This window comes from Dendrobates tinctorius, unplaced genomic scaffold (genome assembly GCF_039654945.1).
Source record: "Dendrobates tinctorius isolate UK_male_01 unplaced genomic scaffold, ASM3965494v1 ptg000209l, whole genome shotgun sequence".
Taxonomy (NCBI): domain Eukaryota; kingdom Metazoa; phylum Chordata; class Amphibia; order Anura; family Dendrobatidae; genus Dendrobates; species Dendrobates tinctorius.
In genome coordinates, this window is record NW_027361876.1 from 3558705 (window position 1) to 3574650 (window position 15946).

Sequence of the window (15946 nt, forward strand, 5' to 3'; positions counted from 1 at the left end):
TGGATTCTGTCCCACTGCCCCGCCTGGGAGCTTACTTTTCCCACGGACACAGGAGTACACAGCTGACCCCCGTGGAGTACTTTAAAATTCGCATGTGACGTTCTACTGGAAGTGATGTGCTAGAAGCTGAAAGGAAATTAGGTAATTTCGGGAGGAGATTGTGACGGAACCATGGAGGCACTTCAGGGAATGTTTCAGATCCATCACCGTGTCCTCCTCCAACAGTGCGGACAGCAGGATCGCCTTGGACTCGGGGTTGCCGGCCATGGAAGCGGATCATGATATGTCCTGCATCGGGAGGCTCAGGTCGGCACTACAGTGGGAGCCGGGCTGCTATAGTATCTTTATAGAATCTTTCTCTCTCTGTTTCTTTATCTCTCTAATCTTTCTTTTTTTTCTCTCTCTTGGTTCTTTCTTTCTCTCTCTGTTTCTTTCCTTCTTTCTTTCTTTCTTTCTTTCTTTCTCGCTCTCTCATCTTTCTTTCTTTCCCCTCTTTCTTTCTCTCTTTGTTCTTTCTTTCTTTCTTTCTCTCTGTTTTTTCTCTCTGTTCTTTCTTTTCCTCAATACCAGTCAGTGTTCCCACAGTACCAGTAGAATAAGAGGGGTAGGAAACTAGGTGGCACTGGTCATATTGAGCCTCTCATACTTTTTACTGGTGTATAATCATATGCCCTGCGCACCCCCATAAAGTGGGCCAGCCCCAGACAACAGAGTACAAACAAATCACTATTACTATCAGTCCAAGTGGACAATTATATATGTAAAGTTAATGATGTCCCTGTGCCAAGCAGTGCGGAGGATCAGAATACACGGAGGAGACCAGAGCAGCGGAGTTTGGGAAGAAGAATTATATTGGGCCCATTGTACTGTAGGCAGTAATATATGGTGCCCATTATGCTGTATGAAGTAATATATGGTGCCCATTATACTGTACGAAGTAATATATGGTGCCCATTATACTATATGAAGTAATATATGGGGCCCAATATGCTGTATGAAGTAATATATGTTCTGAAATGTAAAGTGCTGCGGAATATGTCGGCGCTATAAAAATAAAATGTATTATTATTATTATTATTATAATATATGGGGCCCATTATACTGTATGGAGCATTATATTGGGCCCATTATACTGTATGAAGTAATATATGGGGCCCATTATACTGTACGAAGTAATATATGGGGCCCATTATGCTGTATGGAGCATTATATGGGGCCCATTATACTGTACAAAGTAATATATGGGGCCCATAATACTGTATGGAGCATTATGTGGAGATAGGGGATGACTTTCTGTTTGTTGTGGATCTGACTGCTGGGACCCCCATGATCCTGGGAAACATAGCTTTGAAGAGCACCATGTAAATGGCGCTGTGGTCAGTCATACGCACCGTGGTGCCATTCACATGTGGCTCTTCAAATAACTCCTTAAAGAGAGTGATGAGGGGACGACAAAGTATAGCAAAAATTTACTGACCGCGGTGAGGAGTGTTATAGTTTGTGGGCTGGTGGGATTTGTGTGGCAGGGCTGCTTTTTTGTCCCAGTCTCGCCCTGTGCCAGACCTACCATTGCCATTAATGACCCTTGTTCTGGATACTTCTATGTTGTTCTTCTATGTACGTGTGATGCTTCTGACATCCTTGTGTTTGGACACCTTTTTTTTTCTATTTATCTAAATCAAAATGTCCACCACTGTACTCAGTTTTACATGATAGAGATGAGAATTTACTTTGTGTGTGTGTGTGGGGGGGGCGTCATTTTGCTGTTCGCCTCAGGCAGCAGAGAGGCTAAGTTCACCCCTGCATAGAAGCCATATATAATAAACTTGTGGACTTGGAGGACCGCAACCGCAGGAACGACCTGAAATTAAGGGGGTACCAGAAACCATCACATCCTCTAAGCTGAGGGTTTATGTGCAAGATTTAATTCAAGCGGAGCCCCCTCCCTGCCGATGCTTCCCTTTAACCCCCAGTACACCGCGGTCGTGTTTGATCGCGGTGTGCAAGGGGTTAACGTGCCGGGGGCGGTCCGTGACCACCCCTGACACTTTGTGCTGGGTGTCAGCTGTGATAATCAGCTGACATCCGGCCGCAATCAGCGGTGCTCACCACAAGGGCGCCACTGATCGCTGTGACGTACTATCCAGTCCCTGGGAATTAAGTCCCAGGGCACATGGACGGGATAGTACGTCACATGGCAGTACAAGGTTAAAATAGGCCATATCCTTAAAAAGCAAAGAGAAAAACGCTTATCAGACCTTACAGCGTCGATCAGTTCACTGGAATACATCAATAAGAGAGCCCCATCCTCTGCCTAAATGTGTAAACTACGTGATCTTCGACTGCAATTGCCGGAATTACTCTTACACAACTATGAAAAAAATCTTATGATCACCAAAGCCAGGGTTGGACTGGCCCACCAGAGAACTGGAGAATCCTCCGGTGGACCTTGCCTTATCCTTCAGGAGAGTACATAGTGCAAACCTTATGTCACGCGGGGCTTAGGACAACTAAGGCAGAAATACCCGGGGCCCCTGTGGTGTCCCTTTCACTAGGGGAAACCCTGTCTGACCCTCAACCCAGGGTTTTTGCTGAAGGTGCAAATGCCTGAGCCTCCACCCTTTCCTTATCTCCTGCTCAGCCCTGCACTTAACCCTCCACCCTCCACCCAGTGAGGAGACACACCACCAAAGCTCCCACACAAATAAGACAGACAGGGAGAACTTAAACTGCACTGCGCCGCACGCACACAGGAATATACAGTAATGTGAACAGGGCACAACTAAACACAAATATGGGAAGGAGAAAGGATAACAACGGATCATACGACACCAGATACGAATCTCTCTCTCTGCAACACCTCCACTCCAGACCGGAACCACTTGGTATGAAAACACAAGCTATAATCGGCGACGCCCATATGCCAGTATGACTATTTAAAGACCGTGGGCGTGACTAACCTTCCAAACTGGTCTCCAGCAGGATTAACCCCCGAGAGCCTGAAGATCAAGCCGGCGCCACTGAGACTATAGTGGCTGGAGGTGGAACTACCTTTGCCTGCCGGACGCTGTGGTGTGAACAGCGTCCAACATGACAGTACCCCGTCTTCTACGAGGGACCCCAGGGCCCTCAAGACTCATAGGACCCGGCTTGTCCAGATGACGACGGTGAAAAGAACTGACCAGCCGATCCGCATGTATGTCTGAGGCTGGAACCCAAGACCTCTCCTCCGGACCATACCCCCGCCAGTGCACCAAATACTGAAGAGTACGGCGTACTACTCGAGAGTCCACTACCTTGGCGACCTTGAACTCTAAATCGCCATCCACCATGACTGGAGGTGGCATCTGCGTCGTGTCCACCAAGCCTACCACCTTTTTCAATAAAGCCCTGTGAAAAACGTTATGTATTTTGTACACTGCAGGAAGTTCCAACCGATAAGCCACTGGGTTAATGATGGCAGAAATCCTAAAAGGCCCAATAAACCTTGGACCCAGTTTTAAAGATGGAATTTTGAGTTTTATGTTCTTCGTAGCTAACCACACCCATTCACCCACACACAGGTCCGGACCTGGCACGCGTCTACTGTCAGCCACCCGTTTGTACCTGGCACTCATGCTCAACAAACGCTGTTTCACCCGCCTCCAGACTGATGACAATTGGGCTCCTAGCTGATCCTCCTCCGGGACACCCCCGGAGTCACCCTGACGTAAGGTACAAAACTGAGGATGTTGACCGTACACACAAAAGAATGGAGACTCTCCTGATGACTCTTGGCGGTGATTATTTAACGTGAATTCGGCCAGAGGAAGGAAAGTAGACCACTCCTCCTGGTTGTCGGACACAAAACATCGTAAATACTGTTCTAGATTTTGGTTCATGCGCTCAGTTTGTCCATTAGACTGTGGATGAAACGCAGATGAATGTGACAACTTGATCCCCAACCTTGAGCAAAAAGTTTTCCAAAACCTCGCCACAAATTGCGTACCCCTATCAGATACTATGTCAGATGGTACTCCGTGGAGTCTGACCACCTCCTTCACAAATACCTGAGCCAACGTCTTAGCATTGGGCAAAGAAGACAACGCCACAAAATGCGCCATCTTTGAAAAACGGTCAACCACCACCAGGATGACCGTGTTCCCTGCCGAGGCTGGCAAGTCAGTGATAAAATCCATGGAGATTTCTGTCCATGGCCTATTGGGTACCCCCAGAGGCTGTAGCGTGCCAGCAGGACGGGTTCGGGGTGACTTAGCCCTAGCGCACGTGATGCAAGCTGCCACGTACGAGACCACGTCCTGCCGGATTTTGGGCCACCAGAAACGACGCGATACCAGCTCTAAGGTGCCCTTCACCCCTGGATGACCAGCCAGTACCGAATCGTGGTGTTCCTTCAACACCTTAAGCCGAAGATGCAGGGGTACAAATGATTTGTTGGCGGGAAGTCCTGGTGGTACCTCCTCTTGGGCCTCGGCAATCTCCGCCTCTACCTCCGTCGTGAGAGCCGAGACCACTACCCCTTTCTGGAGGATGGGTACCGGCTCTTCCCGAGGTTCTCCCCCCGGAAAACACCTAGACAAAGCATCCGCCTTGGTGTTTTTAGCCCCGGGACGGTACGTCACAAGAAAATTGAAACGAGTAAAAAACAATGCCCAGCGAGCCTGCCTAGGAGACAGACGCTTGGCCGACTCCAGATAGAGCAGATTCTTATGGTCGGTGATAACTGTGACCTGGTGAGCCGCCCCCTCCAAGAAGTGTCGCCATTCCTCAAAAGCCAGTTTGATGGCCAACAACTCCCTGTTGCCGATATCATAATTCCGTTCGGCTGGCGACAGCTTCTTGGAGAAGTAGGCGCATGGATGCATCTCGCTCAAGGACGAGCCTTGAGACAGTACTGCCCCCACTCCCACCTCCGACGCATCAACCTCTACCACAAAAGGTTTAGACACGTCTGGTTGCACCAGAATGGGGGCTGAAGCAAAACTATTCTTCAGACGCTCAAATGCACGTATAGCCACCTCAGGCCAGTTCGCCGGATCGGTACCCTTTTTTGTCATGTCCGTGAGCGGTTTGGCGACAGTCGAAAAGTGTTTTATAAATTTCCTATAATAATTCGCAAACCCAAGGAACCGCTGGAGTGCTTTCAGACTCTCCGGCCTCTCCCATTGCAGCACCGCTTGCACCTTAGCGGTGTCCATTTTAAAACCGGCTGCGGACACAATATATCCCAAAAAGGGCAACTCCTGGACAAAAAATAAACATTTTTCCAGCTTAGCATAGAGCTGGTTCTCCCGGAGCAACTGTAACACCTGCCTAACATGCTCCAAATGAGTGTCCCGATCGCTAGAATAAATGAGGATATCATCCAGGTATACAATCACAAATCTCCCCAGGACATGAGCAAGTACATCATTAATAAAATGTTGGAAAACGGCAGGCGCGGTGGTCAACCCAAACGGCATAACCAGACTCTCAAAATGACCCTCAGGAGTGTTAAACGCCGTCTTCCACTCATCCCCCTGACGGACCCTTATGAGGTTATACGCCCCCCTGAGGTCCAGCTTGGAAAACCATTTCGCCCCCGCTACCTGGTTGAACAAATCCGGGATCAACGGCATTGGGTAGGGATCACGGATAGTAATCTGGTTTAACCCTCGGAAATCCAGACACGGGCGTAACCCCCCATCTTTCTTCTTAATGAAGAAAAACCCCGCGGCTACAGGCGAGGACGAAGGCCGGATGTGTCCTTTGCTCAGACTCTCCGCGATGTAGTCTTTCAGAGCTTGCCTCTCAGGACCAGAAATATTAAACATCCTGGCCTTAGGTAATTTGGCCCCGGGTTTTAACCTAATCGCACAGTCATAGGCTCTATGTGGAGGCAGTTCTGAGCAACCCTTCTCAGAGAAAACATCCGCGAAATCCTGCAAAGCCTCCGGCAGGCTGGGCGTCACGGCGGACACACATGTGGCCAAGCAATTGTCTTGGCAGAAACCACTCCATTGCACTATGTCCTGAGTTTTCCAATCAATTACCGGGTTGTGCCTGGACAGCCATGGAAAACCCAGGACCATTTGAGCTGGGAGATTATGGAGGACCCTACATGTAACCGACTCAGAATGTAGGACCCCAATGTGGAGTTTCACCTCTGCCACAAACTCAGTAATCTCCCCTTGAGGGAGGGGAACAGCATTAATGGTCACCACCTGTATGGGGTGAGGAAGTTTTTCGATCTTAAACCCGGCTGTGTGTGCAAACTCCTCATCTATGAGATTGGTAGCGGAACCGCTATCCACAAACACTGATATAGGTAGCTCTCTGCCGGCGATAATAACCTTGGCAGGGAGCATACATTGAGATACCATCATGGAGGATATGCATATGCTCAGTTGGGTCTCCTCCATACCCTCTGAGCTTAACAGTTTTCCGCCGATGTGACCCTCTTAGGTAGTACCGGGCAAACGTTAAGATAATGACCTCTTTTACCACAGTAGAAACATGCTCCGGGCTTCCGGAATCCCGGAGCGCGAGGCTGAACCTGTGCCACGCCAGCAATCTGCATAGGTTTAGGGGACTCATCTACTTCAACCACACCTGCACCTCTGCTTTCCCCCAGAGGTAGCGTCTCCTGTGCCCCCTGGCGAAAACGGCGATCAATACGTATCACCAAACTCATGGCAGACTCCAATGATGCCGGAGTCTCATACATCAGGAGGGCTTGTTTCACCCTCCCTGATACCCCATGAATAAACTGGCTCCGCAGTGCTGGGTCATTCCACTGTGTGTCTACAGCCCAGCGGCGAAATTCCGAACAATAGTCCTCTGCCAAGCGCTCCCCCTGGCGGAGGGCGCGGATTTTAGATTCCGCTAGAGCCAGTCGGTCAGGGTCATCGTAAATGAGCCCGAGGGCAGAAAAAACATTATCGACCGAATAAAATGTAGCAGAGTCAGCTGGTAAGGAAAATGCCCATGCTTGAGGGTCACCACTCAGTAATGACAACACCAGCCCTACTCGCTGGGCCTCATTACCTGAGGAGATTGGCCGCATGCGGAAGTATAACTTGCAGGCCTCCCGAAATACGACAAATTTGCTGCGATCGCCTGAAAATCGTTCTGGCAGCGGAAACTTCGGCTCTGCACCGATACCTGCAGATGCCGTTTGCACCTTTGCTACTACCAGGCCCTGCTGCTGAACTGCCCCTTTCAACTCGGAGACCTGTAAGGACAGCGCCGCCAACTGGCGGGTTATGGAATCCATGGGATCCATGGACTCCTGAAAAAATGTGGGCCGATTATAATGTCACGCGGGGCTTAGGACAACTAAGGCAGAAATACCCGGGGCCCCTGTGGTGTCCCTTTCACTAGGGGAAACCCTGTCTGACCCTCAACCCAGGGTTTTTGCTGAAGGTGCAAATGCCTGAGCCTCCACCCTTTCCTTATCTCCTGCTCAGCCCTGCACTTAACCCTCCACCCTCCACCCAGTGAGGAGACACACCACCAAAGCTCCCACACAAATAAGACAGACAGGGAGAACTTAAACTGCACTGCGCCGCACGCACACAGGAATATACAGTAATGTGAACAGGGCACAACTAAACACAAATATGGGAAGGAGAAAGGATAACAACGGATCATACGACACCAGATACGAATCTCTCTCTCTGCAACACCTCCACTCCAGACCGGAACCACTTGGTATGAAAACACAAGCTATAATCGGCGACGCCCATATGCCAGTATGACTATTTAAAGACCGTGGGTGTGACTAACCTTCCAACCTGGTCTCCAGCAGGATTAACCCCCGAGAGCCTGAAGATCAAGCCGGCGCCACTGAGACTATAGTGGCTGGAGGTGGAACTACCTTTGCCTGCCGGACGCTGTGGTGTGAACAGCGTCCGACATGACACCTTGCAGCTGATATAGGGGCCTTGAGTTGGGGAGAAACGTGGGCCCTCAGAATAAAATCCTCTGGGGGGCTCAATGTTTCCAGTCCGATGCTGACCAGAGCCCATTACTACTCCCAAAATAATAAAGCGGGTGAACTGCAAGCATCCAGAGTGAAAATTAAAACTTCTAAAACTAAGATCCCCTTTTTGAGGAATTTATCTCCCGATTCTAAGATATACACTCCTCGGAAAATTGCCAATAAATTTAAGGATTACTATTCTTCCTTGTATAATTTAGATCCAACAGCAGACCTCCATGGCCCGTCAGCCCCTGATACGAAACTATTTCTGTCATGCATTAATCTCCCAACTCTTGCACCAGACCAGTTGGAAATCTTAAACGCATCTTTTACGGAGACTGAATTGACCAAAGTGATTAATTCTCTCCCAGAGGCGAAGGCCCCAGGCCAGGACGGTCTTACAAATTTGTACTATAAAGATTTCCAGAAGACCTTAGTCCCACACTTATGCAAAACCCTACAACTAGCAGCAAATGAAGGGAGCTTTCCAAAAGAAATGCTGACAGCTACTGTGATCACACTCCCAAAACAGGGAAAGCCACTGGAGGTGCCCCAAAACTTCCGCCCTATTTCATTGTTAAACACCGATGTCAAAATTTATGCTAAGTGTATTGCTCTGAGATTGACGCCTATCTTTCCTTCCCTTATTAATCCAGACCAGGCTGGTTTTGTGCGGGGTCAGACTACAGCTGACAACACCAGGAAAGTAATTGATTTGATAAATGTAATAAATGGAAGGAGGACGCCAGCGGTGGTAGTGGCCTTAGATGCCGAGAAGGCATTCGACCGAGTGAGATGGTCGTTTGTCTTCTCAGTTCTGGAGCATATGGGGTTTGAGGGTTGGGTGCTGACTGCTCTTAAAGCTCTGTATTCTGCTCCATCGGCCAGGGTTTTCATGAATGATACCATGTCGGAGGTATTCCGTATTACAAATGGCACTAGGCAGGGGTGTCCTCTCTCTCCCTAGTGTTCATTTTAGCTTTAGAACCACTTGCTCAAGAAATCAGACAAAGCACAAATATCCGTGGCATAGAGGTAGGGAAACAATCTCATTACATCATGTTGTATGCTGATGATGTGATGTTGACTTTAGCACGCCCCCTGGAGTCTTTGCCAGCAGCTGTAGAGATTATTAAAAAGAGTTTGGCCTCCTATCTTACTACAAAATTAATGAGAGTAAATCTCAAATTTTACCCCTTAACATTCCATTACCACAGTTAAAGCGCCGTAAGGCCATTATGAGGATGGATTGGCAGATGGAGCAAATTTCATACTTGGGAACGTTGGTAACATCATCCTCCACTAATTTGTACAAAGCCAATTACCTCCCCCTACTAGCAGATATTGAGAAAGAGATGAGGCAAAACTTGAAGTCTCCTGGGTGGGGCATATTACACTGTTTAAGATGTTATTACTGCCCAAATTGTTATATTTATTTTGCACGGTGCCAATATCACCGCCAAAGGTGTTTTTTCAATGCTCTCATAATCTCCTGAATGCCTTCATCTGGGGAGGAAAGCAGCCTCGGTTGTCAAGATATTTGTTGCAATGCGCAAAGCCAGTGGGGGGCGGGACTCCCTAATGTGAATGATTAGTATATAGCAACTCAACTCAGCCGGTTGAAGAACTGGTGGAATCGTGACCCCCCAAGTAGGTGGTCCCAAATAAAGGCACATTTTGCACCCTCACATGATCTCAAGGCGGTGCTATGGGCAACTCTGGTTGACCAACGGAACCTGAGGGCCCTCCTCCCACTGACTAAGCACTCCCTGTCAAATTGGCTTCAGGTTCACTCCTCCACCCAGACACATCCCTGCGTTGCCTGTGGAGGCACCTTTAGAACTTCTGGAGGTGTTATCAGAGGACCTTGACCTGTACCACTGGAAGATAGGCGGGATCACAGTATTAAGCGATATAGTTGAAGATCGCACTCTTTTACCCTTTGCCCAATTGCAAAATAGGTTTGGCTTGACTTTTAAAGACCATTTTTCATATGTAATACATTTTAAAGAAATATCTAAACTTTCCATATAGGGTCAATAGTGATATTATTAGGACCCTCCCATCTTCCACATCCTTAGATATGGGCTTGAGACCCCTTTATGAACCCTTGGGACATAAGAGCAGATTCGTAAAATCTATACCCTTCATATCTTGGGAAAAAGACCTCGGTAAAGCCATACCTGACCAGGACTGGTTAAGAGCAATTAAATTGGCAGGGCAGGTGTTTAGCTGTACGGCTCACTTTGAATCACACTTGAAGCTGATACTCTGCTGGTATTTTACTCCCGTGAAGCTCCATTCCATGTTTTCCAACACCTCACACCTATGTTGGCAAAACTGTAATCAGGTGGGGACCTTATATCATATATTTTGGGATTGTCCACTTATAACTTCTTTGTGGGATCACACCTTTAGACTTATTTCACTTGTAGTGGGACAGACCATCCAGCTGACTCCCAAGGTGGCGCTCCTCCTCTTAAACATACATGCATTCCCCCGTGCTCTAGAGTGGTAACGGCTCATATTGTGTTAACGACAAGACTCCTATTAGCTAAACAGTGGAAAACAGATGTTATTCCTGAGAAAGAGGCCATAGCTCGAGCTGTTAATATCATATATATTTTGAAAAAATGCTAACCAATAAAAGTAACACCTTACAGAAGGTCACCAGGGATTGGCAGGTTTGAGAAGCCTCACAGTTAGCGAGTCACAGTTGAACCAGTCAAATAAAGGTTGAGGGGTGGGTCCTGGGTAGGAGAGGGTTAAGACCGGAGCTCTTTGTTTACACTGCAGTGATTGCATAATTACGCATTTATGTTACTTTGACCTGTGTTGCACATTTGTGCTACTGTTGTATTATAATATTTTCAATAAAAACAAATTTAAAAAAAGTCGAGAAAAAATGTCCAGAAAAAAGTCAAGAAAAAAGTTGATGAAAAAGTCGATAAAAAAATCGAGAAAAAAGTTAATGAAAAAGTAAAAAAAAGTCGATAAAAAGAGTTGAGAAAAAAGTGGAGAAATAAGTTGAGAAAACAGTCGATGAAAAAGTTGAGAAAAAAGTCGATAAAAAGTTAATGAAAAAATTGATGGAAAAGTCGAGAAAAAAAGTCAATGAAAAAGTCGATAAAGTTGATGAAAAAGTCGACTAAAATAAAAAAAGTAGAGAAAAAAGTTGATAAAAAAGTTGATGAAAAAGTCGACTAAAAATATCAAGAAAAAAGTTGAGAAAAAGAGTTGAGAAAAAAGTGGAGAAAAAATGGAGAAAAAAAGTCAATGATAAAAAAGTCCAAAAAAAAGTCGAGAGAAAAGTTGATGAAAAAGTTGACGAAAAAGTCGAGAAAAAAGTCCATTAAAAAAGTTGATGAAAAAGTCGATGAAAAAAAATCGAGAAAAAAGTCGATAAAAAGAGTTGAGAAAAAAGTCGAGAAAAAAGTTGATTAATAATGTGATTAATAGACTTGAGCAAAACAGGTCGGTCAGATTCAAAAATTGCCGACTTTTGCCAAAGTCGGGTTTCGCCGAGCGAAATCCGACCATAGTGTGAGGTCGGCTATGCGTTGTCGGCCCGAGCGCCAAAGTCGCGTTTCCCATAATGCTTGCAGGCACCTTTTCTCAGCCAATGAGCAAGGACGCACACTGTGGGCAACGAGATGACATGGGCAGCGGCCACCACCATTTTAGAGAAGGGCATTGCAGTGATTGGCTTCCTTTGTGTGGCGTCAGAGTGGCTATAAAAGCCCTGACCGCCGGCCGACATTTTACTTCTGCCGATCTTAGTATAGGGAGAGGTTGCTGCCACTGTTTCTCAGTAGGGAGAGAGTTAGGCAGGAAAGAAAAGTGATTCTGTGCTTGTGCTGATAACAATTGTGCTGTACAGTTAGTGTGCAGTGACAATGGAGGATTTTTTTGTGTGCAGCAGCGCTGGTTATTAGGCTGCCTGATAGCTGCATTGCTGTTTGTACACTGCTGTGCAGGTTGCTTTTTACACAGCACTAATACTTTTATTCTTTTTTTCTGCACAGTTACCGACTGTTCATTTTTTCCCACACCGTATAGAGCTGTACGCTCCTCACACACTATCATGTACGGGCTGGTATCACGGACAAATACATGCTGACTATCTGTGTGTGACTCTGGAAATAAATACGGAGATTTAAATTTTCCCCTACACCGTATACAGCTGTACGTTTCTGATACAGTACCGTATATCTGCTGTTTGTATAACGGTCAAATCCATAGCGGGAGATCGTCTGTGTGTGACTAAGGAAATATATACGGAGATTTAAATTTTTCCCTACACCGTATACAGCTGTACGCTCCTCATACAGTACCATATATCTGCTGGTATTTTTGGTACATTTTCCCAAACATGAGGAAGTATGGTGGAAGAGGCCGTGGACGTGGGTGGGGGGGGCAGCTGGTACTGATGGTGGTGGTGGTGCATCTGCTGGTTATGCCAAAAGCACAATAGCAGCTAAGGCAGGAGGTGTGGCCTGCGTCATCGTCTGGCTCAAGAAGGCCTGGAAGGTTCCCTTTTCTGGGAGTAGGTAAACCGCTTTTAAAGCCAGAGCATCAGGAACAGGTTTTGGCTTACATTGCCGAAACAGCCTCCAACTCTATCGCCTCCTCTTCTGAAGTTTCAAAAACTGCAAGTACTGAGTCATCAGTGCAGGCTTCTGGTCAGGAACAACACCTTTCCTTGTGTCCTTCACCCCCACCAAAAGTGAAGGATGCGGCAGGCCACACTTCATATTACTCCATGGAGCTCCTTTCACATAACATGCCTGGGTTATCAAGTCAAATCCTGAATTCCCCAGTCCAAGGTGAATCTGACATGGAGTGCACTGATGCACAGCCACTGCTAGATGATTCTGCTGGTACATTGACCCAGAGCACTACATTGCCCTCGCAGTCTACTGAGCCAGAATCTGACCCTGATGAAACTCAGGTGCCCCTTCCCGCATACTATACCACCTTACACGGTGACACAGAGGAAGGTGCAGATGAAATTGAAGAGGAGGTGATGGAAGACCCAGTTGTTGACCCGGATTGGCATCCATTGGGGGAAGAGGGTGCCGCTGGCAATAGCTCAGAAGAGGAGAAGGATCCGCAGCAGGCATTGACATTGCAGCAGCGGTTATCTGGCAGGCCCGTAGCTGTCCAAAAACGTGTTAAAAAAACAAAAAGAGTTGCAGGACAGCTTGGGCAGATGGTCAAATTAGCACAGCGTGCAAGCCCTGAAAATTTATACCATAGTAGGAAGAGTGCAGTGTGGCACTTTTTTGACCAAAATCCTATTGATGAGGCAAAGGTTATCTGTAAGAAGTGCGGAAGGACCTTTAGCCGAGGGAAAAATCTCTGAAATTTGAATACCATCACCATCACCAACTCCTTCTCAGTCCGTCAGGTCCACCGCTAGTTCCCCCATATGCAGCTCTCAAGTCCAGCTCACCCTACCAGATATTGAGTAGGACAAGAAAGTACTCATCCTCTCATCCGCGTACACTGCCTTTGAACGCCTACATTGCCAAACTGATCTCATTAGAGATGATGCCCTTCGGTTTGGTTGAAAGCGAAGCGTTCCAAGAGCTCATGGCCTACGCTGTCCCACGCTATGACCTACCCAGTTGGCACTTCTTTTCTAGAAAAGCCATCCCTGCCCTCCACCTGCACCTGCATGTGAAAGACCGCATTGTGCATGCACTCAAACAATCAGTGAGTGGAAAGGTGCACCTCACAACAGATGCATGGGCCAGTAGGCATGGCAAGGGCCGTTACGTGTCCATCACTGTGCACTGGGTTAATGTGGTGGATGCAGGCTCCACAGGGGACAGCGGCGGTGGAACAGTGCTGCCTAGCCCACTGTATAGGAAACAGTTGGCTGTAGGCGTTCGACCCTCCTCCTCCTCCTCCAGAAGCAAAAGCTTGTCGACAGAGCGCAGTCGCACGAGCACTCCATCCGCAGCTGCCAGTGTTGCAAACGAGGTGTCCCAATATCGAACAGCTAGTGGTAAGCGTCAGCAGGCTGTTTTAAAGATGATGTCTTTGGGTGACAACAGACACACCGCGGAGGTACTGGCCGACTACTTGCAGCGAGAAATTGAGTCATGGCTGGGCAGTCTACATCTTGAGCCAGGCAAGGTAGTCAGTGATAACGGCTGTAATTTTGTGGCGGCCATAGCCCTTGCAAAACTCAGACACATACCTTGCCTGGCTCACGCCTTGAACCTGGTGGTGCAGTGCTTCCTAAATAATTATCCAGAGTTAACAGCCCTGCTCCATAAGGTGTGAAAACTGTGCTCGCACATCCGTCACTCGCCTGTAGACTCCAGTCATATGCAGAGGCTGCAGCGATCGCTCCACCTCCCCAAGCACCGCCTAATCATAGACATTGCAACAAGGTGGAACTCCACCATGCACATGGTTAAGAGGCTGTGCGAACAGAGGCAGGCTGTTATGCATTTGTGGGAGGATACACGGGCAGGCAGTTTGAGGGCAGATATGGAGTTGTCGGGTGTGCAGTGGTCAAAGCTGAAAGACCTCTGTAAAGTCCTTCAATGTTTTGAGGAATGCACATGGCTGGTAAGCGCAGACGACGCCATAATAAGCATGAGCATCCCACTTATGCGTCAGCTCATGCAAACTTTGATGCACATTAAGGATCAGGCGTCTGCAGCGGAGGAAGAAGAGGAGAAGGGAAGCCTTGATGACAGTCAGCCATTGTCTGCTCAGGGAACTGTCCTGGACGAGGTGGAGGAAGAAGAGGAAGAGGAGGAGGATGAGGGGGATGATTATATTGGGAAGGAGGATGCTTCTCAGGGGGCAAGAGAAAATGTTGGCTTGCCAAGGTCAGGTACAGGGTTTGTGCGTGACTGGAGGGATGTGGATTTGGCAGAAAGTGCTCCTCCACCCACCACTGTCAGTGCATCATTGCACCTGGAACATTGGCCCACATGTGTGATTATCTCTTGCAGATCCTAAAAAGGGACCCCCGCATTGTCAAAATTGTAAAGGATGGCGACTACTGGTTGGCCAGCATCCTCGATGCACGTTATAAAGGCAAATTACAGAACATCATGCCACAGGAGAACCTAGAGCTAATATTGGTGAACAAACAAGCAACTCTGGTAAACCGTTTGTTAGAGGCATTCCCAGCACACAGCAGCGGTGCAGGTTCTACCGCGAGCCGTACTGGGCCAAATGGAAGAGGTGTTCGTGGTGCACACAGCCAAACTGGCGTTGGAGACAGGGGTTTCATGACCATGTTGTGGACTGATTTCACGAGGACCGCTCACACGACTGTTAATACTGAATCGATTGCAACAGACAGGAGACAGCAGTTGTCAACTATGGTTCAAAATTACCTCTCCTCCCCTATCGATGTTCTCCCTCACAGTTCATTCCCCTTTGACTACTGGGCCTCTAAACTGGACACCTGGCCTGAATTGGCACAATATGCCTTACAGGAGCTCGCTTGCCCTGCTGATAGTGTGCTATCAGAAAGAGTCTTCAGTGCTGCTGGATCAATCCTGACAGAAAGAAGGACCCAGCTGTCGACCCAAAATGTTGGTGATCTCACCTTCATTAAAATGAACCATGCCTGGGTTTCAAAGGATTTTGTACCACCTTTCCCTGATGACACATAGGTTGCCAGCAAAATGGCTCGCTTTGTCCTCCTCTTCCTCAGACTTCTGCAATTCCTCCATTTACAGCTGCTGAACGTCCAGCCTACACCTCAACATATGCCAGTTTTTCCACCTCCCTAACTGAGCTGTACCCCCCCCGGGGCCCTGAGCAGGTGGGGGGGCCCACTCGTGGGCGACGGCGCTGGCACAGAGCCCCTCACAGTACGTCGGTGTCTCTGACAGTGGGGGGGTCCACTCGCTGTCACAGACACTGTCGTACTATGAGGGGCCCTGTGCCACTGCCGTTGCCCACGAGTGGGCCCCCCTGCTTGCTCAGGGCACCAGCACTTGCAAT